The 22662-nt window shown below is 48.4% G+C and overlaps 1 long non-coding RNA gene across 3 annotated transcripts in view; it reads left to right on the forward strand.

Annotated features, from left to right (window-relative positions):
- The window catches only part of LOC101689225, a 31166-nt gene extending 10137 nt beyond the window's left edge, over nucleotides 1-21029 (forward strand). The window contains exons 3-4 of one of the 3 annotated variants that reach the window (XR_006605802.1): nucleotides 20221-20348; nucleotides 20473-21029. This is a non-coding gene — a long non-coding RNA (translation initiation factor IF-2). Of the gene's footprint in view, nucleotides 1-475; nucleotides 734-20220; nucleotides 20349-20472 lie in introns of those variants that run through there. The other 2 variants (XR_006605801.1, XR_006605803.1) reach the window with 2 other exon arrangements.
- The last annotated feature ends 1633 nt before the right edge of the window (nucleotides 21030-22662 follow it).

A 22662-nucleotide genomic window follows, 5' to 3' on the forward strand; every position in this document is an offset into this window, starting at 1 on the left:
AGCCGTCCCCCTTATTGCTCTGTCCTCTTCAACAAGGGCTTCTGTCTGGGATGCAGCATGTGATCGAATCATACCATTGTGTTGGCATTGCCCCCAGCAGGAAGAGGGGAAGGGGAGAGGTTGGCATGCTTCCTTCTTTTCGAGGGAGTAACCCTGAAATTGCACACATGCCATCGTCCAGAACTTCGCTGCATGACCATGCGGAGCTGTAACAGAGACTGGGGGGAATCTAGTCTTCATTTGGGGAGATATATGCCTAGATAAACCTTCTATTACAAGGAAGGAAATTGGGGGAAACCACTGGATAGGAATAGACCGCGACTCATAGGATTAGACCACAACCCAGATCTTTCCTCCGCGCTCCAAATGAATGTATGGGAGTGCTCGCTGTGCCTCCATTTGGATGACACCAAAGTCCAAACTCAAAACATCTACAGTGAGCAGATGACCTTTCCTCCAACCTTGTCGTTCCCAGGGCAGCACATACTGCCAGCGAGCAGAAGCCAGAATTCGAGGGTATCACTGATTGTCTCAGCTCCCACATCCAGGATACCAAGTCCTGCCATGTTTGCTTCCTGTAGTCCCTCTCAGATTCATCAATTTCTTTACATCTCGGTACTAGTCACACATTGCTGGATAATAAATTTCTCCAGAACTCAAAAGCTTTGTTTTGTTTGTTTTTTATAGTTGTTGTTTTAACAGAGAGAGAGTGGAGAAGGGCAGAGGGAGAGGAGAGAGGGAATCCTAAACAGACTCCACACCCAGCATGCTGCCGGACTTAGGTCAGGGCTCCATCCCAGGACCCTGAGACTGTGACCTTAGCCGAAACCAAGAGTTGGGCGCTTCACGGACGGAGCCACCCAAGTGCCCCCAAACTCAGTGTTTCAAAGGAAAGAAATTTAGACATCTGCTACAACACAGATCACAAAAGGACAAATACGGAGGGATTCCACCTGTATGAGTCCCCTCCAATAGTCAAATGTACGGATATAGAAAGTGGAGTTGTAGTTACCAGCCAGGGGCTAGAGGCAGAGAGGAGTGGAAGTTTGTGTGTAAGAGATACAGAGTTTCAGTTTGGGATGTTAAAAAGTTCTGGAAATGTGGAGTGGGAAGGTTGTATGACCACAAGAATGCAGAGGCTCCTGGCTGACTCAGCCAGAAGAGTGTGCGACTCTCAATCTCAGGGTCATGAGTTTGAGCCCCATGTTGGGTGTAGAAATTACTTGAATAAACTTAAAAAAAAAAAAAAAAGACTTGCTTATGAAACCACATGCTTGAGTGAGTGTGGTGTTGGCACAAAGCGAGATGAAGAGGACAATGGAACAGAATGGAGCATTCAGAATAGAACAGAAGAAAATGGAAAAAACGAAGCTCTCTCAACCTCTCTCCCCACCCTTTTTTAAAAAGGAACGTTTGAGTATTGCAGTGTGATTTGTAAGAAATCTATATTTAGTCCCTCCGATGACCGAATGCATATTTCTCCCATCATCCACAGTTTCCGGATCACCGCTCCTGAAACCCTTGGGATTTCCCGTGATAAGGATGATAAATGCATCTTTTGTTAAGTTATGGAGGTGATTTTTGGATGCCACCCAAGGGCGGGCGCTGGCGGCCTGGAGGACCAACTGTGGGATGGGAGGACTGGAACTCCTCCTCCCCCTGACCTCAGGGGAGAGGAGAGGCTGCAGGTGGAACCAGCCAGTGGCCAATGAGTCAGTCAATCAAGTCGACGTAATGAAGCCTGCAGGAGCTCCTAGAGGGTTGGTTGGCTTCAGAGAGAGCTCCCGGGTTGGTGAGCTAGGGGCGTTCTGGGAGGGTGGTGGTCCAGAGAGTGGCACAGAAGCCCTACACCCTTTCCCCAAACCTGGCCCTATGCATGTCTTCCATCTAGCTACTGGTAAATATCCTTTATCATATCCTTTGAACCTAAGTGTTCCCCTGAGTTGTGTGAGCTGTTCTAGCAATTTCAAAGAACCTAAGGGGGCACCTGGATGGCTCAGTTAAGCGTCTGCCTTTGGCTCAGGTCATGATCTCAGGGACCTAGGGTCGAGCCTGCATTGGACTCCTTGCTCAGCGGGGAGCCTGTTTCTCCCTCTCCCACTCCCCCTGGTTGGATTCCCTCTCTCAATGTCTGTCAAAATGAAATCATAAAAAAAAAAAAATCTCAATAAGACCCAGTTATTGGCCATGATAAAGATGCTGGCCTGTACTGCCTTCAAAATTCAGGGGCTATTTTGCATTTCTTTAAAAAAAAAAAATCACTTACTTGAGAGAGAGTATGAGCGAGGGGGCGGAGCAAAGGGAGAAGGAGAAGCAAACTCCCCCTGAGCAGGGAGCCAGATCCGAGGACCCTGGGATCATGGCTGAGCAGAAGGCAGACTCTTAACCGTCTGAGCCACCCAGGCGTCCCACTACTTTGCGTTTAGAACACATTTCAAACCGGATGCTAACATTTTTAAGGGAAATGCTTCCTCCATAGGTAGAATTCATAAAACAGCTGAAAAAGTAAATCCCTATGCCCAAGTTGTCCAAACATACTTCCGAGTTATCTAACCGAATTAAGTATCAGCATTTAGCTTAAATTAAACATCAATAAAATGTTAAATCCAGTTCTGTAGCCCCACGCGCCACCGGTCAAGACACTCAGTGAGGCTCTCGGATTGCGAAGCTCATCTTTAAAACGTCACTGCCTTGTGCTCAGAGTGGAACTCCGTTTTTTTTCGGAGTGTGCCAACCTAAACCAGCAAATGGATTCCAGCAGTATTTTAAAAAATAATATATTGTGTCCAAGTGGAGTTTACTCTGGAAATGCAGTAGATAATGGCTAAATGAAGAAAAGGCTCATGTTCAGAGACCGTTCATGAAAGGTTTCAGGCTTGCAGAGCAGGTAGGAAGAAAATTGTACGATGATCCCATCTATGCAAAGAGTATTTGGCAAAATTGAATATCTATTAGTGCTTAAAACAAAACAAAACAAAACAAAACACCCAAACACCGAATAAGTAGGAAGTTGCAGTTGCCAGAGGTCTTAGACGTCTGTGGCCCTCGAAGACTGCTGTGCTGTGAAGGGGTTTTCCTGGTCCCTGGTATCAGGGCGTGAGTCTACGGCCCCTATAAATGCTATAGATGATGCCAGATATTTTGGGGGCTTCCCAGTATCTAGGCCCCAACCCTATTCTGGATGTAGTTCCCCAGCTTGGGTACTATGGTAGGGGCTGGTGTCTGATTTTTTAGGAAGCCTAGGGGACCAGACCTGCCTTCCTCCTATCCCTGGGAGGTAGGTAGGGGTCTTGAAATGCTTCCTCCTGGAACTCTGATTAGGTGGGAAAGAGGCTAGGATGTGGGGAAATTCAGAGTGCAGGGGGAAGTGGGAAGGCTTCATCCATTGGTCAAGAATGGGGATGAGGTAGTGTCCAGTGGAGACAGTGGTGGCCCTGGGGCAGCTGGCTGCAGTTTCACATGACTTTAGGGACACTCTGCTGGTCTGTTCTTGGCTTCCCACCAAATTTCCAAGCTTGATTGTCTAGCCTTCCCATGCAGCATGTGATTTACTCAGGGTCCCTTCCGTAAATGCCTCCCCTGCTTCTTAGACCCAGAAAGACGGCATTTGCAAAGCAGGACCTCAGTGGGGAGAAGCTCTGGATGCCAGTGCTGCCCTGTAGGAGACCCTCAGGAACTACCCTCCATGGGATCTGAAAGGAGATGTCATGCCCATGAGACGATTTTCCTTTTCCTCCACAACGCAGATTGGATTAACAGATGGTGACTTTCATCCTCCTTAAGTAAAACAGACTGGAGTCCTCTGTTTTGAAGACGTAGGTGGCATTTGTGTGTGGGGAGGAGGTGAGGAAGGAAATCTAGTCGATTTGTAAAACTCCCCTGCTAAATGTTCCTATCAGATGGGAAACAGATCAAGTCCCAGCTAGAGAGGAACAGACAAGCAAACGCGGATGCCTCCTGATAATGCAGCCCTGTGCATATCTTTAAAAGAAAATAAATAAATAAATAAAGGAATTAGAAGAGATCTGTTTACCTAAATGGAAAATTTTCCAGAGTATGGACTTAATGAAGAAGGCAAGATGCAGAATGGTATAAGAGGATTTAACCTTTTGTGTGGGAATACTTAAAATTAGAATAGGTCTATTTGCCTTTTTTTTTTTTTAAGATTTTATGTATTTGACAGAGAGAGAGCACAAGCAGAGGTTGCTGCAGAGGGAGAGCGAGGGAGCCTGACATGCAGGGCTCAGTCTGAGGACCCCGGGATCAGACCTGAGCCCAAGGCAGACGCTTCACCCACGGACCCACCCAGGCACCCCTATTTGCTGGTGTTTGTTTAAATACTGTGAGGAGACACAAGGGTCTGCCAAGGGCAGGCAGAATGTCAGATGGGGGCACGGGGGTGGAAATGAAACTTCTCCGTGTCTATGGATACATTTTAAATTTTAAACCTATTACACGATTATTTCCTATTATATCTAAGTGTAGATTACACGACTCAACACGCGTGAAATGCTTAGAAGGACGGTTCCACAGCAGTAGACTCTAATTACGTACAGTACGATACCTAAGACATCCCAATATCGTCTGCAATACACCGTGGAAAGTTCTGGAAAGATACAACAGAAATCCGGTTGGACCAGAGGGACAGGAGAATGGGGCAGCTGGCACTCGGGCATGGGCAAAAGACTTATTTTTCAGTATCCACCCCTTTTCTGTATTTTCTGAATCCTCTGCTGGGGTAAATATATTACCAAGGCAAAAACGTGTAAGTACGCATGCATGCATTTTAACGGGCTATTTTTAATCTGCCAGGCAAGGAGCCTTATGATGATAAATGAATACAGATGCCTTTTCCTTACTAAGCTCCCTTTCTCCGATTAAAATAGTGGGGATCAAACACACACACTTGGAAGGCTGGGATGCCAGGGCAGATTTATCCCAGTGCCCGTGACCTGCAGGCGTGAGATGCAGCCCGTACCTGCTGTAGGACCCCAGGGCTCTGCGTGCCAGGCTATGGCCTGGGGGGCTGGGGTCACCCCCACCATGATGGCCATGGCCATCTGGCCCTGTTAACCTCTGCATGCCCTCGGGGAGACCGAGCTTGGGGACTAAGAATTACTCCTCTTGGGTCACCTTGTGCTGAGTGAACCTTGGCTTCCAGCTCTTGTAGTCTCTCTTTCTAAATCTGTAGCGAAAAGGCTCAGTTCAGGGAAAAGTCACAAAAAGAACTCCAGACAGCCGGCAGGGCCGGGCCCTGGGGGCGCATCCACGGTAGGCCGCCCTCTAGGGGACTGTGAAGATGCAATGCAGGCTTCAGGATGTGGAAGAGGCACCTTTTCCTTCTCGCTCATTCCAAGAGGAGTCGCCGCCCTGAGGGCCGCAGGGCGTGGGAACAAGTCATGGGTTCCTCACGGCTCTGGACACACAGTCGAGGGAGAGATGGCGAAGACGCAAAGACAGACACAGGTGGTGTCTGCGAAGAGACTCAAGTATGCGGAGGACTGCGCGGGGCTGTTCCAGATGGAGAGGTCAGAGAAGGGGGTGGCATGCACGCAGCCCTGAAGGGCCAGGAGAAGCGGCCTCCCAAGGAGTCCGAGGGAGGAGGCGCAGGGCAGAGCCGCGCACATGCCCAGAGGAGGCAGGAAGGGCAGGATGGTGACGGGCTGAGTCCAGAGCGACAGAGAGGCTGTGGGGAGGGGGGTGGTCGCTAAGGTGGCATTCTCACCGAGACTGGCACAGGGGTACGAAACACACACACCCAGGAAGTCGCTTGGGGCCTGGGGGGCTCAGGTGGTGAAGCATCTGCCTTCAACTCAGATCACGATCCCTGGCTCCTGGGATCAAGTCCCGAGTCCCTCATCGGGCCTCCCTGTTCAGCGGGGAGCCTGCCTCTCCCTCTCCCTCCACTGCTCCCTCTGCTTGTGCTCTTTCTCTGACAAATGAATATATAAAATCTTAAAAAAAAAAAAAAAAGAAAAAGAAAGAAAGAAAAGAAAAGGAAAGGAAAGGAAAGAAACTCACTTGACTCAGGAACAAACATACCTCGCATTGCAGTGGAGAAAGGAGGGTTTGGGGGTTTGGATATTCTTGTTGTTGTTTGACTCTTGCTGAGCTAATTGCCCTGAACAGGTTCAGACCAGGTCTCCCCCAAAAGTCCCACTTTGCCTCATAGACTGTTTGGGGCTGAAGGCAATCGAGACCCTGTAGGCCCCAGAGAAACTTTTGCCCTTTATTTAACTACCTAGAAGACTCCAAACTGGGGTTCTTTTCCAGAATTAGAGCTATTACCCAAGACAGGTTTTATCTGAGGGCCCCATCTGCACGGCAGGGCGGACATCTACTTACCACGTGTTCTTAGTGCCCTGCTCCCCTCTGAGGCCCTGGCCCCCAGCCCCATCCTCAGCTCCGTGTGGCACGGAGACCTGCCTCAGCCTTCCTCTCTGTCTTGGAACCTCTCATGTATATGGGGATCCTGCATGTGCAGAATTAAATTTGGTTTTCCCCTGTGCATCTGTCCCGTGTCAGTTTAATTCTTAGGCCATCCAGAAAACCCTCGGAAGGGTAGAGAATTTACCCCAAACAACCCCCCACTCCTACCACACCTGCAAATAAATTTCCAGATGACTTTGAGCTAACTGTGAAATATAAAACAGTAAGTTTCAAGGGGGCACCCGGCTGGCTAAGTCAGAGTAGCACGTGACTCTTGATCTCAGGGTTGTGAGTTCGAGGCCCCCTCTGGGCGTGGAGATTACATAAATGAATGAATGAATGAATAAACTTTAAGAAAAGATTAAGGCATTGGAAAGCATCTTTGGAATATTGGGATTGACAGAGATTTCTTTTTTTTTAAGATTTTATTTATTTATTTGACAGACAGAGATCACAAGTAGGCAGAGAGGCGCAGAGAGAGAGAGGAAGGGAAGCAGACTCCCTGCGGAGCAGAGAACCTGATGCGGGGCTCAATCCCAGGACCCTGAGACCATGACCTGAGCCGAAGGCAGAGGCTTAACCCACTGAGCCACCCAGGTGCCCATTGACAGAGATTTCTTAACAGGACACAGAGCATTGTGTAGAAACAGAAAGTTTGAGTTACCTAAAACAGGATTTTTCTTGCTATAGATTGAATGTCTGTGCTCCCCCCTGTCCCCCCCCTCCCCCCGCCAATAATGAAACCCCCAGTGGGATGATTTGGGGAGGTTTGGATCATGAGGGTGGAACCCTGGTGAATGGGATTGCTGCCCTTATAAAAGAGACTCCAGGGGCACCTGGGTAGCTCAGTGGGTTAAGCCTCTGCTTTCAGCTCAGGTCATGATCTCAGGGTCCTGGGATCCAGCCCTGCATCGGGCTCTCTGCTCAGCAGGAAGCCTCCTTCCCCCTCTCCCTCTGCCTGCCTCTCTGCCTCCTTGTGATCTTTCTCTCTCTGTCAAGTAAATAAAATGTAAAAAAAATTTTTTAAAAAAAAGGAGACCCCAGGGATCCTCCTTGCCCCTTCCACCATGCGGGGACACAGGGAAGAGACAGACAGCCCTCTCTGAGCCAGGAAGCAAGCCCTCGCCCAGGCAGAATCAGCCCGCACTTTGATCTGGGCTTCTGGCCTCCAAGTGTGACAAGTAAATTTAGGCTGTTCATAAGCCATCCAGTCCACGGGTATTTTGTTATAGGGGCCTGAATGGACTAAGGCATCCACTCATCAAAAGCTACCTTTGAGGGGCGCCTGGAGGGCTCAGTCACATAAGTGTCTGCCTTCAGCTCAGGTCATGATCTCAGGGTCCTGGGATTGAGCCCACATCGGGCTCTCTGCTCAGCAGGGAGCCTGCTTTCCCCTCTCTCTCTGCCTGCCTCTCTGCCTACTTGTGATCTCTCTCTTTCTGTCAAATAAATAAATAAAATCTTAAAAAATAAATAAATAAAATTAAAAAAAAAACTACCTTTGATAAAGGTCTGGCCCCCAAAGTATCCATATCCCACATCCCCATAATGCTCTTTCACACTTCAGGGGTTTTCAGACATGTCAGCGTACTGGGCACCTTTGGAGTAGGCAACCACAAAACTCTAATGGGTATCTGGAGGAGAATTGATAATTTGCAAAGGTGTGAGGGCTTGTATTAAAACCCCACATCAGCAAACCAAATGTAACCTAAATGTAATTTAGAAAATGACTTCTACTCAGTCAACTTGGAATCCTCTGGCAGGCACCAGTGTGGTTGGGACAGCTCCTCAGTTTCCCTCAGGGGAATGCCCTCAGGCAAATGCATTGCCTAACACAATGCATTCTTTGCTAACAATTTACTTTTTTCTGCCTTTAAAAACCTATCCTTTTCTGGGGAATCTGGGTGAGTCAGCCAGTTAAGCATCTGCCTTTACCTTGGACCCTGACCCCAGGATCCTGGGATAGAGCTCCTCATGGGGTTGCCTGCTTGGTGGGGAGCCTGCTTCTTCCTCTCCCTCTGCTGTTTCCACCTTCCCCGTGCTCTCTCCGTCAAACAAATATATAAAATCTTTAAAAAAAAATAAACTTACTCAGTCGAGCTTTTGTTTCTATTTTTTAAAATTCTTTTTAAAACAATCTTCTACATCCAGCATGGGGTTTGAACTCGTGACCCTGAGATCAAGAGACATGTTCTACACTGAGCCAGCCCGGTGATCCTACTCAGCTGAGATACGGTTATTTAACTGGATGGAGCATAGGAAAATCTCCAGAATCTATTTTCTAGTAAGATAAGCAAGGACAGACCAGGATTACGTCATCATTTGTGTGAGGAAAGGTTTAAAAATGGGAATATATTTTCCTATCTTCTGGGTTTTGCATAAACACTGGAGGGTTGCATAAGAAACTCATCAACGTGGTGGCCTGTAAGGGAAGGATGCTTGGCAAGTGATTAGGTATGACAGCATGGGTAAAACCTTTTGATGTGTACATTTTTGCATTTCTTAAACCCACAAATGTGTTTCCCATCTAACAGTTATGTATTAATTATGAAGCTCAAAGCAAGGAGAACATTTAGGACAGTGCCTCCAAATCATGGCATCTTGTCACTTGCTAACCATGAAATACATTCTTGTAGATGTCGTGAATTTCTGGAGAAGATAATGAAATGGTTAAGGAGCAGAGGGATTGAGAAACTGGAAAACGGGGATGGGTGGGGGACTATTGGACTTAAAATTTTTATTTTTATTGAGATATAACTGACATGTAACATTGAATAAGTTTATCTTTTTTAAAAACTTCATTTGAAAGAGAGACAAAAACAGAGAGCACAAGCAGGGGGAGAGGCAGGGGGAGAGGGAGAAGCAGACTCCCCACTGAGCAGGGAGCATGGCATGGGGCTCAGTCACAGGACCTGGAGACCATGACCTGAGCCAGAGGCAGATGCTTAACTATATGAGCCACCCAGGCGCCCCAACATTGTGTAAGTTCAAGTTGTACACCAGCTGATTTGGTTGATTGGTTTCTGTTTTTGTTTTTTATTTGTTTTTTATATTTTTTATTTATTTGACAAAGAGAGAGATCACAAGTAGGCAGAGAGGCAGGCAGAGAGAGAGAGAGGGAAGCAGGCTCCCCGATGAGGGATTGATGAGGGACTTGATCCCTGGACCCTGAGATCATGACCCGAGCTGAAGGCAGAGGCCCAACCCACTGAGCCACCCAGTTGCCCCTTGGTTTTTGTTTTTAAGCAGACTCCCAGTGTGGAGCTCAATATGAGCTTGAACTCATGAGATCAAGACCTGCACTGAGATCAAGAGTCCAGTGCTTAACCAACTGAGCCACCCAGGCACCCCTGATACACTTATATATTGCAACAGTGTCCCTTGATTTGATACAGTTATATATACCAATAGTGTCCTGATTAGATACATTTATATATTGCAACAGTGTTCCCTGACTTATTACATTTATATATTGCAACATTGTCACCTTAGCATTAGCTAACATCTCCATCATGACATACACTTACCATTTTGCTACAATGAGAATAATTAAGATCTAGTCTCTTAGCAACTCTGAAGTTTATAATATAGCATTGTGAACTGTAATCACAATGCTGTGCGTTACATCTCTAAGACTGATTTATCTACCAGTCGCAAGTTTGTACCCTTTGACCAACATCTCCCCACTTTTCCCACCTCCCTGGTAACTGCCATTCTACTCTGAGGTCTAGGAGGTCAGCTTCTTCAGATTCCACATGCGCTATCCCATGGTATTTGTCTTCTTCTCTGGCTTCCCTCATCTTGCATAATGCCCTCCAGGTCCATGGATGTTGTTGCAATCTTCTGTTCTTAAATGTTGCATCTTGTCCTTCGTACAGAAGTACTTTATGCTCTGCAGTTTACCATGTAAAAGGATTCCTGAGTCAAAGCTGGGCACAAAATAGGATCTGGCCAAAAGGGAGCCTTGCGCTGGAGAAGGAGTGTTTCTGGAAGGAGACTGGTGGATTTGTCCCTGGGGAGAAGACCCCTGTCTTGTGGCAAAGGTAGAAATAGTGATAAGTAGTAGCAGCTGGTAAGTCCCCAAACAGACGGCTGGAAGCAAGGCCAGAATTTGACCCCAAGGGTCGATGATCTCCAGACTGGGGCTCTGCCCCAATATTTAGTGCTAGGACCCTGTGTTCTAGGAGTCAGGCTGTGACCACCCCAGCAAACAGGATCAGTTCCAGGGCTGGCAAAAGGGTCTAAGGAGGTTTCCAGAACCACGCCTTGTTTCCCAGCAAACATAAACCTGGAGAGCAAGAGACCAGGCGGGCCCAGGGCTCTCTCCCCACCTGAGGTCTCATGCTATATTCTTAGACATGAGTCTGGGGTGGGGATGTTTCAGGAAAGTGAGTAGGTGGACTGGGCGAATCTGGTCTGGAGAGGGCTCCTGCATGCTGAGATCTTGCTATAGGAACTGTGATGAGAGAGTTCATTTATCCCCAGGCATTGATGAAGACCACAAAGATTCTTTTCTTCTTTCCTTCAGCAAGAATTGGTTGGCTACATGGGACAGGGAAGATGGCCATAGATGAGACAGACGTGGCCCATCCAGGGCACATGATCTGGGGAGAGAGGCAGACAAGACAGATGGAAGAGATGTGGATCAGGTCCCTTCAAACATGAAAGGGGCTGTGTGACCATGCCCAAGGATCGAGACCTGGTGGGAGAGGCCACTTGAAGTTGGTGACTTTGGAGCCAGAATGGAGGGATTCGGAGAAGCCAGCCACGTAGGGAGTGGAAGAGGAGGAGTCTGGACATTTCGAGCACTGGGAGGAATCAGCTTCAGGACCCTGCATCAAAGGGATCCAGTCGCCTATGGCAAAGAGCTTTTAGGCTGATGCGATGTGGGACAGAGATGGCCGGTGGGAGGCAGGAAATGAAGCGGCTGAGGTGAGCGGGAGCCGGATGGTGGAAGGTGTTTGAGGACATGATAGAGACTCTGGCTTTTGTTCAAAGTGGAAAAGGAAGCAGTTTGAGGCTTTTAAAACTGCAAATGACATAATTTGATTCCTCTGCTTCAAACCACTGTGCTCAGTGGAGAAAAGCCAGCAAGGTGGCTGCCGTAGAGATGAGAAGGGAAGTGAGGAGCCAGAGCAGGCAGGGGCCCTGGGGAAAGATGCCAGTGTTGGCCGCAGGGCAGGGGGTCAGCATGCTGACAGGGGTGACGCCCACCCAGCGGTATTGACAGAGAGCCCTGTGCCTGTTACAGGTCCCGCAGGTGAGGCCATGAGGTCCATGTGATGGGGGTGACCAGGTGGCGCTCCAAGGCAGGCGATCCGAGAAGGCCTCTCTGCTTGGGGCCTGGATGTCTTAGAGCCGAGCTTTCCTGGGAGTGGGAGGAGGACATTAAAGTGTGTGTGTGTGTGTGTGTGTGTGTGTGTTGGGGAGTGGGAGTGTGTTTGCTTGTTCTGAAATGAGTCAAATGGGGGCCCCTCACTGGCTCAGTCCATTAGGCATCTGCCTCCAGCTCAGGTCATGATCTCTGAGTCCTGGGATCAAGTCCCACATCGGGCTCCCTGCTCAGCGGGGAGTCGGCTTCTCTCTCTCCCTCTGCCCTCTCCCTGCTCATGCTCTGTCTCAAACACATAAATAAAATCTTTTAAAAATTAAAATAAAATGAGTAGGATGAATGGAGTGGGGTCTAAGAACGAGCAGAGTCTGAGGGAGATACAGCTGAAAAACAGGTCCTCAGGGAGCTGGTCTGGGTCTGTCTATAGGGAGGGAGATGCACACACACTCAAGGACAGATAGTCTTGTCAGAGTGGATGAGGACTAGGATTATAGATTCACGCCGTAAGGCTATATCCATCCAGGGCCGGTGGGTGAGATGATCGGAGGGATCCCCCAGCTCCAGGAAATGCTGACTCAGTGTCTTGATGACCGAGGTGCATCCATTCCCGACCAGGTGGCCCAGTCATCCTGCCAGGTACATAGGGTCGTGTCTCTGGGAGAGGCTGTCGGTGCCGGGATACAGCTGTCCACTGCCCATCTGGCCACTTCTCAGGGGCCGAGTTTGCCACAAGCAGCCTTTGTGGGTGAGGGGCTGTCTCCTTCTGAGACAAAGAGCAGAGAGAGGCACGCTCTATCAGAGACAGACCCCCAAGCTGGCGTTCTTCAGCTTCGATACCACAACTACATGGACATAGCCTGCCTGTGCCCCTCTGCATTGCCTGGGTGGGACCCGGGGGACCTGGGAAACCAGCACAAGCATGGGGTCCTCCTGCCTGCTGTAACCTGGGAATAAATCCTTTGTGACTTGGGAGTGCAAGTCTTCTGCCGGCATCCGTGAAACAGGGACAAGATAGCACATGAGTGTGTAGGAATTACAAAGTCCCAGGCCTTGACAGACATGTTCTTGAGGAACGAGCTGCCAATCCCTCCAGTCTCCAAGGCTCCCCAGGGGAGGTGGGCTCAGACGGGGCTGAGGTCCTGCTTCCCACTCAGAGTCAGCAGCTCAGCCTCTCAGAGGATTTGGAGGAATGCCTGGAGCATAGTGAGAAGGTTAAGAGAAAGGAGCTATTCCTGGAGTTATTAAATGCTTTTTACGGAGGCATTGCAGACTCACAGTGTACGAGGAGGCAGGGCTCATTTGGAATATTCTGGGAATCCAATGAATGCATCCAGGGGATCTGGGTGTTATGGGAAGTAGATGAACGCACTTGGGGGTTTGGCCTCCCCCACCTGGAAGAGTTGCTCCCCCAGTAGTCACAGCTGATAGGATGATAGGATGACAGATGACAAAGCACAGTTATTTGTGCTTTTATATACATATATTAAATTATGCATATATTTATGTGTATATAACTTCTATGTAAAATTATGGAGGCTGACAAGTCCCAAGATTTTCATCCAGCAAACTAGAGACCCAGGAGAGCCAGTGGTGTAGTTCTCATCTGAAGGATGACAGGCTTGAGACCCAGAAAGAGCCAAAGGCAGGAAACAAAAATGAATTTCCCAGCTCAAAGGCAGTCAGGCAGAAAGAACTTTTGGGTCCATTCAGGTCTTCAAGTGATTAGAGGAGGCCCACCCACAGTACGAGGGCCATCTGCTTAACTCAGAGTGCTGATTCCAAGGTTAATCTCCTCCAGGACCACCCTCCTCCAGGAACATGCCTAGAATAATGCTTGACCAAATATCTGGGTGCCCCATGGTCCAGTCAAGCTGACACATAAAATTAATATTAACAGATTAGACTTCACCGGGAACTTCAGAGGAGGTAGGTCTGCTTCTGAGCAGTCCTTGGCACAGATCTTTGGAAGTGTGCAGGGACAGGCTGAAGAGCATCAGGGTTATGAGCAAGGGCGTGGTCCAAACAGCCGAGCTTCCAATCCTCTCTCCACCATTTAGAGATGAAATGCCCGTTATGTGCTTTATTACAAAGACAGTGGCAGACAATTCCTCCCCAGTCTGTGGAATCATGTTGCTTGTCCCATGGAGAGGTGGAGTTTGTTGACCTCCCCTGTGGTCGAGTGACTTGCCTGGGCCAAGAGCACATGCTGGGAGTGGCACTGTGTGACTTCTCAGCCCTAGGCAGTACGGGACTTGGCAGCTTCTGATTTCATTGGGTTGGAAGCCAGCCAGCAGATGAGAAGCCCCACGCTAGACTCTGATGAGTGTCCTGGAGGAAGACCCCGGTGGTCCCATCATTCCCACCAAGGCTCCAGGCATCTGAGGGACACCATCTTGGATTTTAGCCCCCGACTGAACAAAGCTTCACGAGTCCCTCTAGTCAGCACCCTGCAGAGCTGAGAGCCCAGCCAACCCTGGCAACCGTGGGAAGTAAGAAATCATTATTGTTTTCAGCTTGTCCAATTTTGAGAAGTTTCTTGCAGAGCAACAGATGACTAGCAGATCACTTCAGCTTTCTGTGCTAACACATACCTCAGATTAAATTATTTAATGCGTGGAAAGGGTTTGGATCGATTCCTAACACAGTCAGTGCTCAATAGACGTTACCTATTCTGGTTACCCCAGCTTGATGAGTAGGAGACATGCCAGGCAAGGACAGACTCCATCAGAAGCACGGTTCCGGCTGTCCCCTCTGGGCTTATTTAATTCTGTGCAAATAAGAAATACGGGTGATAAACCTGATCCTTTATCAAAATTATCATGGAAACCAGAGGCCCTGAGTTTCAACATGCAGTTACTGAGAAAAACCATCAATTTTTTTAATAAAAATTTTTTCCTTAAGATTTTATTTATTTATTTATTTATTTATTTATTTATCTGAGAGAAAGAGAGAGTGATAGAGCTCCCATGAGCGAGGGTGGGGAGGTGGCATAGGAGCAGAGGGAGAAGGAGAAGCAGACACTCCACGGAGCAAGGAGCCCCAGTGCAGGACTCAATCCCAGGACCCTGGGATCATGACCAGAGCAGAAGGCAGACATTTAACCAACTGAACCACCCAGGAGCATGCCCCACTTTTTTTTTTTTTAAGATTTTACTTTTTTATGTCATCTCTACTCCCAATGGGGCGTTCAAACTCACGACCCTGAGATCAAGAGTCACATGCTCCTCTGAGTCAGCCAGGTGCCCTCAGACCCTCTTTAGTGGCTGACAGAAGTGAGGCCTCATAACTAGGTTAGTCATTAACCTTTGTGTAAATAGCTCAGAAAAAACTGCGCAAACATTGACATACCAAACATCTAAAAATGAGAGTCCAAATTATATTTATTCTGTAACTCGCCATCATAAAGACAATGCTTGAATAACATGATGGGTTTTTCTTTTCTTCTTCTTAAATAGTCCTGGGGCTCATCACCTTGAAATCTTGAAACTGTGACTGTCAGTAATGGACAGTGAGGTTTGTTGAAATGTTTGTTGTGCAACAGTCTGGCCATCCAAAGCTGTGAAGGAGGTTATAAAAGGGAAGGGAGCTTGCTCTACGAGCTTGTGACAATTACCGACAGCGGCGGTGACACTAGGGGTGAGCCCAGAGTACTGTGTATGCCCATGGAATCACTTACTTATACACTTGAAACTGCAGTAACATTGTATAACTATATTTCTGTTAGGGGCACCTGGGCGGCCTGTCGGCTGAGCATCTGACTCTCAATTTCTGCTCAGGTCGTGAGTTCAGGGTCATGAGATCAAGTCTAGGGTAGACTCTGGGCTCATCAGGGAGTCTGCTTGAGATTCTCTCTCTCTGCCCCCCTCTGCCCTCCTCCAATCCCATTCCCACCCTCTCTCTTAAAAAAAAAAAAAAAGCCACAATAAAAACTATACTTCAGTTTTTTTTTAAATGGGGGAAAAAAACCCTCCACAAAGTCTTGTGATAATTAACCATTGGCTGTGACCTTGCTGACACAGTTTTAAGTATCTTCACCTATAGAGTTTGGGGAGGAGAAACTCTCCTCTACCCTTCAAAGGCTGCTCTAAGAATTAAACCGACATGAGACAGATTAGCAGGAAAGATCAAATTGACTTTTGCCCATATGAGATTCCAAAACAGAGAGGTAAGTTGAGGCAGGTCTCTGTGCCACGTGGAGCTGAGGACAGGGCTGGGGGCCGGGGCCTCAGAGGGGAGCAAGGCGGGAAGAACACATGTTTGGTAAGTAGATGTCTGCCCTGCTGTACAGATGGAACCCTCAGATAAAACCCGTCTTGGGTAATAGCTCTAATTCTGGAAAAGACCCCCAGTTTAGAGTCTTCTAGGTAGTTAAGTGAGGGACAGAAGTTTCTCCTGGGCCTGCAAAATCTGGTCTCAATTGCCTTCAGTTCAGAAAAACATGCCAAAGGGGCACCTTTTTGGGGAGATCTGTTCTGAATTCTCTCAAGAAGATTGCAGACAGGTGGGGCGCCTGGGTGGCTCAGTGGGTTAAAGCCTCTACCTTCGGCTCAGGTCATGATCTCAGGGTCCTGGGGTCGAGCCCCGCATCGGGCTCTCTGCTCAGCAGGGAGGCTGCTTCCCTCTCCATTTCTGCCTGCCTCTGCCTATTTGTGATCTCTCTCTGTGTCTGTCAAATAATAATTAAAATCTTAAAAAAAAAAAAAAAGAAGAAGAAGAAGATTGCAGACAGGGCTTTCTGGCCGGCTCGCTGGAGGTCTGAGTCATGAGTTTGAGCCCCACATGGAGCATAGAGATTACTTAAAAAAAAAAAAAAAAAAAAGGCTAACAAATTTAAACCAGCCTTGGGGCACCCGGCTGGCTCCATCAGAAGAGCATCACAAGACTCTTGATCTCCTGGGTTGTGAGTTCAAGCTCCACGTTGGGTGTACAGAAGACTTAAGTAAATAAAACTTAAAAAAAAAAAAAAAAAAAGGACCGCAGAGATTACCTATTTTAGAACTTGGAACAATGTTATTCCTACTTGCAAAGTTATTCTGTGCATAAAACAAATAAATGAATTTAACAGATGAAGTTTAGAACCATGGTACCCAGCGGGAGGCAGTTTTGCCCCGTTTTAAAATAGAGGTTTTGGGGGGCGCCTGGGTGGCTCAGTGGTTTAGGCCTCTGCCTTCGGCTCAGGTCGTGATCTCAGGGTCCTGAGATCGAGCCCCACATCGGGCTCTCTGCTCAGCGGGGAGCCTGCTTCCCCCTCTCTCTCTGCCTGCCTCTCTGCCTACTTGTGATCTCTCTGTCTATCATATAAATAAATAAAAATCTTAAAAAAATAAAAAATAAAATAAAATAGAGGTTTTGGGGGCGCCTGGGCGGCTGAGTCGGGTAAGCGTCTGACTCTCGATTTCGGCTCAGGCCATGATGTCTGGGTAGTGACGGCAGGCTCCGAGCTCACTGGGGGTCTGCCTGAGATGGTCTCCCTCCGCCCCTCCCCGACGCACCCCCTCTCTCCACAATAAATCAATCTTTAAAAAAAAAGTTAAAAAAAAATTTAAACAAACAAATAAATAAATAGGGGTACCTGGATGGCTCAGTGGGTTAAGCATCGGCCTTCTGCTCAGGTCATGATCTCTGATCCCCCAGAGTCCTGGGATCAGGTCCAGATCAGGCTCTCTGCGCTGCGGGGAGTCTGCTTCTCCCTCTGCCGGCCACTACCCCTGCTTGGGCATGCACGAGCTCTCTCTCTCTCTCTCCATCAAATAAAGAAAATCTTTAAAAATAATAATGAGTCAACAAACAAATAAAATGGAGGTTTTTACATATGATTTCACTCATAAAACAAATAAGCAAAGGGGAAAAAAGAGAGACAAACAGAAACAGACTCTTAACTGTAGAGAACTGATGGTCACCAGAGGGGTGGTGGGGAAGGGGGAACCAGGTGATGGGGATGAAGGCATGCATTTGTCGTGATGAGAACCAGGTGTTGTATGAATACACTATCTTGTACAACTGAAACTAATATAACATGTTAACTGGGATTAAAAATAAATAGACTTTTTATTATTCTTCAGGGATAGTAAGGCCAACAGATCAGGGCAATTGTTTGCTATTGAAAATATAATTTAGGGCTTCCTCCCTAGGTGGCTCAGTCAGTTAAGCGCATGTCTTCGGCTCAGATCATGATCCCAGGGTCCTGAGATCGAGTCCCACATTGGGCCCTCTGCTCAGCAGGGAGCCTGCTTCTCCTTCTGCCTACCTTTCCCTTTGCTTGTGGTTGCACTCTCTCTCTCTCTCACAAATAAATAAATAAAATCTTAAAAAAAAAAAGGAAAGAAAAGAAAACGTAGTTTATAACTGGGCATTCTCTGGGCTCCTGATTCAGCTTCTAAAACTGTTGTAATATCCTGAGTGATGGGGGGACAGGAGCATCTTTTGTTCTAATATTTGGTCTTCGTGCGCAGCTCCTGGCACTCAGCTCCCAACACGCCTGGGCTCTCTGGAGTGGTGTCTTTTGCATGCTGAGGAGCTGACTGGTGGCCCCTACCTGGCTTCAACAGGGGGGCTGGCTTCCACCAACACCCAGGTGTGGATGGAGGATTGGAGCCTGCACCCCGGGGAGTGGAGGCGCTGGACGTGGAGTCCATCACCGATGGCTAGAGATTTAATCAATTGTGCCTATGTGATGAAACCTTCATAAAACCCCTGAATGATGGAGTCTGGTGAGCTTCTGGGTTGGCAAACCCATCGAGGTACAAGGAGGGTGATGAGCCCTCAGAGGGCACCCCCCCAAAACCTTGCTCTATGCATCTCTTTTTATACAGGTGTTTGAGTTTGGGCACATGGGTCCTTCTAGGAGATTGCATTTTATTTATTTATTTATTTTTGCTTAAAATTTTTTAAAATTAACATATAATGTATTATTAGCCCCAGGGGTACAGGTCTTTGAATTGTATTTTATTTATTTTTTTAAGTAAACTCTGTGCCCAGTGTGGGGCTTGAACTCACCCCTTGAGATCAAGAGTTGCATGCTCTACCGGCCCAGCCAGCAGGCACCCCGTGCATCTCTTCTTTTTTCTTTTTTCTTTTTTTAAAGATTTTTTTTATTTATTTGGCACAGAGAGAGAGAGATCACAAGTAGGCAGAGAGGCAGGCAGAGGGGGAGGGGGAAGCAGGTTCCCTGCTGAGCAGAGAGCCAGATGCGGGCCTTGATCCCAGGACCCTGGGATCATGACCTGAGCTGAAGGCAGAGGCTTAACCCACTGAGCCACCCAGGCGCCCCCAGTGCATCTCTTCTTATGTGGGGCTACACCTGAGTGGTATCTTTGATAATTATCAGGTTATCAGCAAAGCACTTTCTGGAGTCCTGTGGGCCATTCCAGCACATGGTCAAACCCGAGGAGGGGGTTGTGGGAACCCCTGGTTTATGGCCATTCGGTCAGAAGTATGGGGGGTGAATTCGGACTTGCAGCCGGCTTCTGAAGGGAGCGGGCAGTCTGATGGGACTGAGCCTTAACTCATAGGGTTAGAAGGGACATGAATCACCGGACACTCAGCGTCTGGAAAGTTGGAGAACTGGTTGTGGGTGTGGTTTGCTGTCAGAACTGCCCATAGTAAAAACAACCTGGTTACTTTCCTAGATCCCAGGAGGAGGGGGCATGCCACCCCAAGGCGAGGCACCAGGGTCCGAGAGGAGGCAGAGGGAGGGGAAAGCATGACCAAGAGCCTGACTGGGGGTTACTATGGGAAGGAAAGGGGGAGGAAAGGGTGTACAGATTTAGGATGGACTTCTGGCCATTAGGGGGTGTCCTGGTTGTCTGGCCCCTGGCCCCTGGTGATTAGGGCAGAGAAGAGGGGACATGAAGGGGGCGTCTGCATAGGAAAGACACATGCCACTTTGCTGTTTCTAGGAATCAGTAGACCTGAATAGGGCGGTCCCTCCAGGGTTAGCCAGACCCCAATATGTCAAAGCATCAAAACACAGAATAAAAGGAGATGATTATACACCCCTTCCCCCACGACAACTTCAGTGTTCCGAGACAGTTTTGGGTGTCTCTGTAGGGGAAGGGGAGGCAGCTGCGGACAAGCAGGGGTAGAGGCCAGACCTGTAAGCCCAGCAGCTCTCCCACAACCGGCCAAAGAAGGACTCAGCCCCCATTTCCAGCTCTGCTGGGCCTCAGAGACTGTGCTTGAGAACAAACGGAAGGAGCTTATTTTTTTCCGCAGCTGATTCACGAATCCAGGGGACTTTTCCCTGAGACCTCTGGTGTTCTGGGCCTCGTGCTGGAGGACGGCTGCAGAAGGACCCACTGGCGGGGGCAGGCTCCAACCCATGTCCGAGAGGCGCGTGACAACAGCCCTGGAACAAGTGGAATGAAGCGAGGGGTTCTGTGTGCCAACTGTTTATATTCCTCTTCCCGAGTCTTTGATTTGATGAGAAACATGACTAATTGTTTTGTTCTGCTGAGCAGGATGGCATCTGCTGCCCGCTTCTCCCTGTATCTCATGAGCTTGCCGGGCATCCCTGCGGATGTGATCAGGCAGGCACCTGGGACCAGCTCTGTCTCCAGTGGGCTAAGAGAGCTCCGTGAACGAATGAGTGAGTGAATGAATGCACGCCGGCCAAGCCCGAGCACATCTTCAAGGAAAACAAAATACGTGCAGAGAGAGGCCTCAACGATTCCTTTCTGAATCTTCTCCCCCTCCTCCTTCCTTAACAACAGATGCAGCAGAGGAAGATACCTGTGGACACCATCTGCAGGGACACTAGGCGGCCAGCATCCCCATGAACTCCGAAATGCAAGCCCACGGGGCTCAGCCAGAGACGGACGTCTCATTCAAAATCACATCATCACACCGAGAAGACAAGGATATCACCCAGGGAAATCTCAGAAGATGCCCCAAGAGGCACTGAGGGAGGTCAGGAGAGGACTAGAAATGTTGAAGAAGATATTTTAGATGTAAATTGGAAAAAAAAAAAGGGGGGGGGAGATATTTTTAAAATGACAGCTGAACTGTAATAGGAATGAACAGACCCACAGAACACATGGTAGGTGAAATGGAGTATGAAAAGAAGAAGAAGAAAAACAACCAGATATAAATGACCGTAGCCGACCACTCCCCAGAAAGTGAGAGGGAAGAGGAAAGAGGAGGAAAGACCTAAAGAAGAAAATCCAAAGCAAGGGAGGAAGACGGAGAATAAAGGCCAGAATCTTTAAAAATTTCCTGAAATTCGGGGCGCCTGGGTGGCTCAGTGGGTTAAAGCCGCTGCCTTCGGCTCAGGTCATGATCCCAGGGTCCTGGGATGGAGCCCCACATCGGGATCTCTGCTCAGCAGGGAGCCTGCTTCCCCCCTCTCTCTCTGCCTGCCTCTCTGCCTACTTGTGATCTCTGTCTGTCAAATAAATAAATAAAATCTTAAAAAAAAAATTTCCTGAAATTCCTTTCAAATGGAAAGGCCCAGGATGTAACTAGGAAAGTCAGCTGAGGGGTGCCTGTGGGGCTCAGGTGGTTAAGCGTCTACCTTGGGTTCAGGTCACGATCTCAGGGTGCTGGGATGGAGCCCAGCACTGGAATCCCTGCTCAGCAGGGAGTCTGCTTCTCCCTGCTACTCCCCTCTTGTGCTCCCTCCCTAAGTAAATAAAATATTTAAAAAAAAAAGAAAAGAAAAGAAAAGAAAAATTAACCAAAACCAGTCCTCAGCTTCTAGAAAAACTACCAGTTGGCTTTTTTTTTTTTTAAGAGGAAAACAATTATTTAGGCATCTGAGCAATAGATCAAGTTGACTTAGAAGAAAGAAAAAATTAGATCAGCATCAAAGGTTTCGACCGCAGGGCTGTGTTCCAGGAGAGAGTGGTTTGGTAGGTGAAGGATACTCAGCAACGTATTAAAACAAAGGAACGAAAATACATCTTGGCTGAGTGGGGTGTGCAGGGAAGACCCCGATCAGGAAATCAGTAATTTATCATCTTAACAGAGAAGTAGAGAAAGAATCCCGTGACCATCCCCAACATGCTCAAGGGGCATTTGACAAAATGTAATACCTATTCTTTTCTTTTCTTTTTTTAAAAAAAGATTTTATTTATTTATTCGACAGACAGAGATCACAAGTAGGCAGAGAGGCAGGCAGAGAGAGAGGAAGGAAAGCAGGCTGCTTGCTGAGCAGAGAGCCCGATGCGGGGCTCGATCCCAAGACCCTGAGCCCATGACCTGAGCCGAAGGCAGAAGCTTTAACCCACTGAGCCACCCAGGTGCCCCCCCTAATACCTATTCTTGTTGGCACACAGTGAAACAAGATGTGACGGTTCTTTAAAACATGAGGTAGCTTAGCCTGAAATTCAGGATCTCCATGAATACACATTTGGGTAAATAACACCCCAGAAGCTAAGCCTAGGTCAGGCACAAGAGAAGAGCCCTGCTGTCTGGGGACGGCGTGTTTTCCGTGGTGTATCGGCGAGGAGGACTTCCTAGCCACCTGTCAGCATCTGGGGAAATGCATTGTCCTTTCGGGTCTGGCGGCAGGTTTCCCCACTCTTCGTGCCACTGACAAGTGAAAGGAACCCAGCTGCAAATGACCCAGCACCCCAGCACGACCATTTGCCAAATATGTTGCGCCTGCCTACAGCGTGTCAGGAACTCAGCCCAGCCGCGGGGTCCGGAAGGATGGGGAGGGTCATGGTGACAGCTGGCCACCCGTCTTACCTTGCTCCCTTGAGGCATTCTAACAGGATGCACAGACCTCACTACTGTCTTCCTGACTCCATGGGATTATTTACATCTGGGGAAAACCATTTGGGGAACACAACCCCATCCCTTTTCCCCAACCATGCCCTGGGTGATCAGTCTCTGGGGGGACTGCCTGCTGCGGGGTGCAGCCAGGGCTAGCCCACACAAGGGAGGCTCGCCCGGCTTCC

Source organism: Mustela putorius, unplaced genomic scaffold (genome assembly GCF_011764305.1).
Source record: "Mustela putorius furo isolate JIRA1106 unplaced genomic scaffold, ASM1176430v1.1 tig00000196_pilon_pilon_pilon, whole genome shotgun sequence".
In the NCBI taxonomy this organism is placed as follows: Eukaryota; Metazoa; Chordata; class Mammalia; order Carnivora; family Mustelidae; genus Mustela; species Mustela putorius.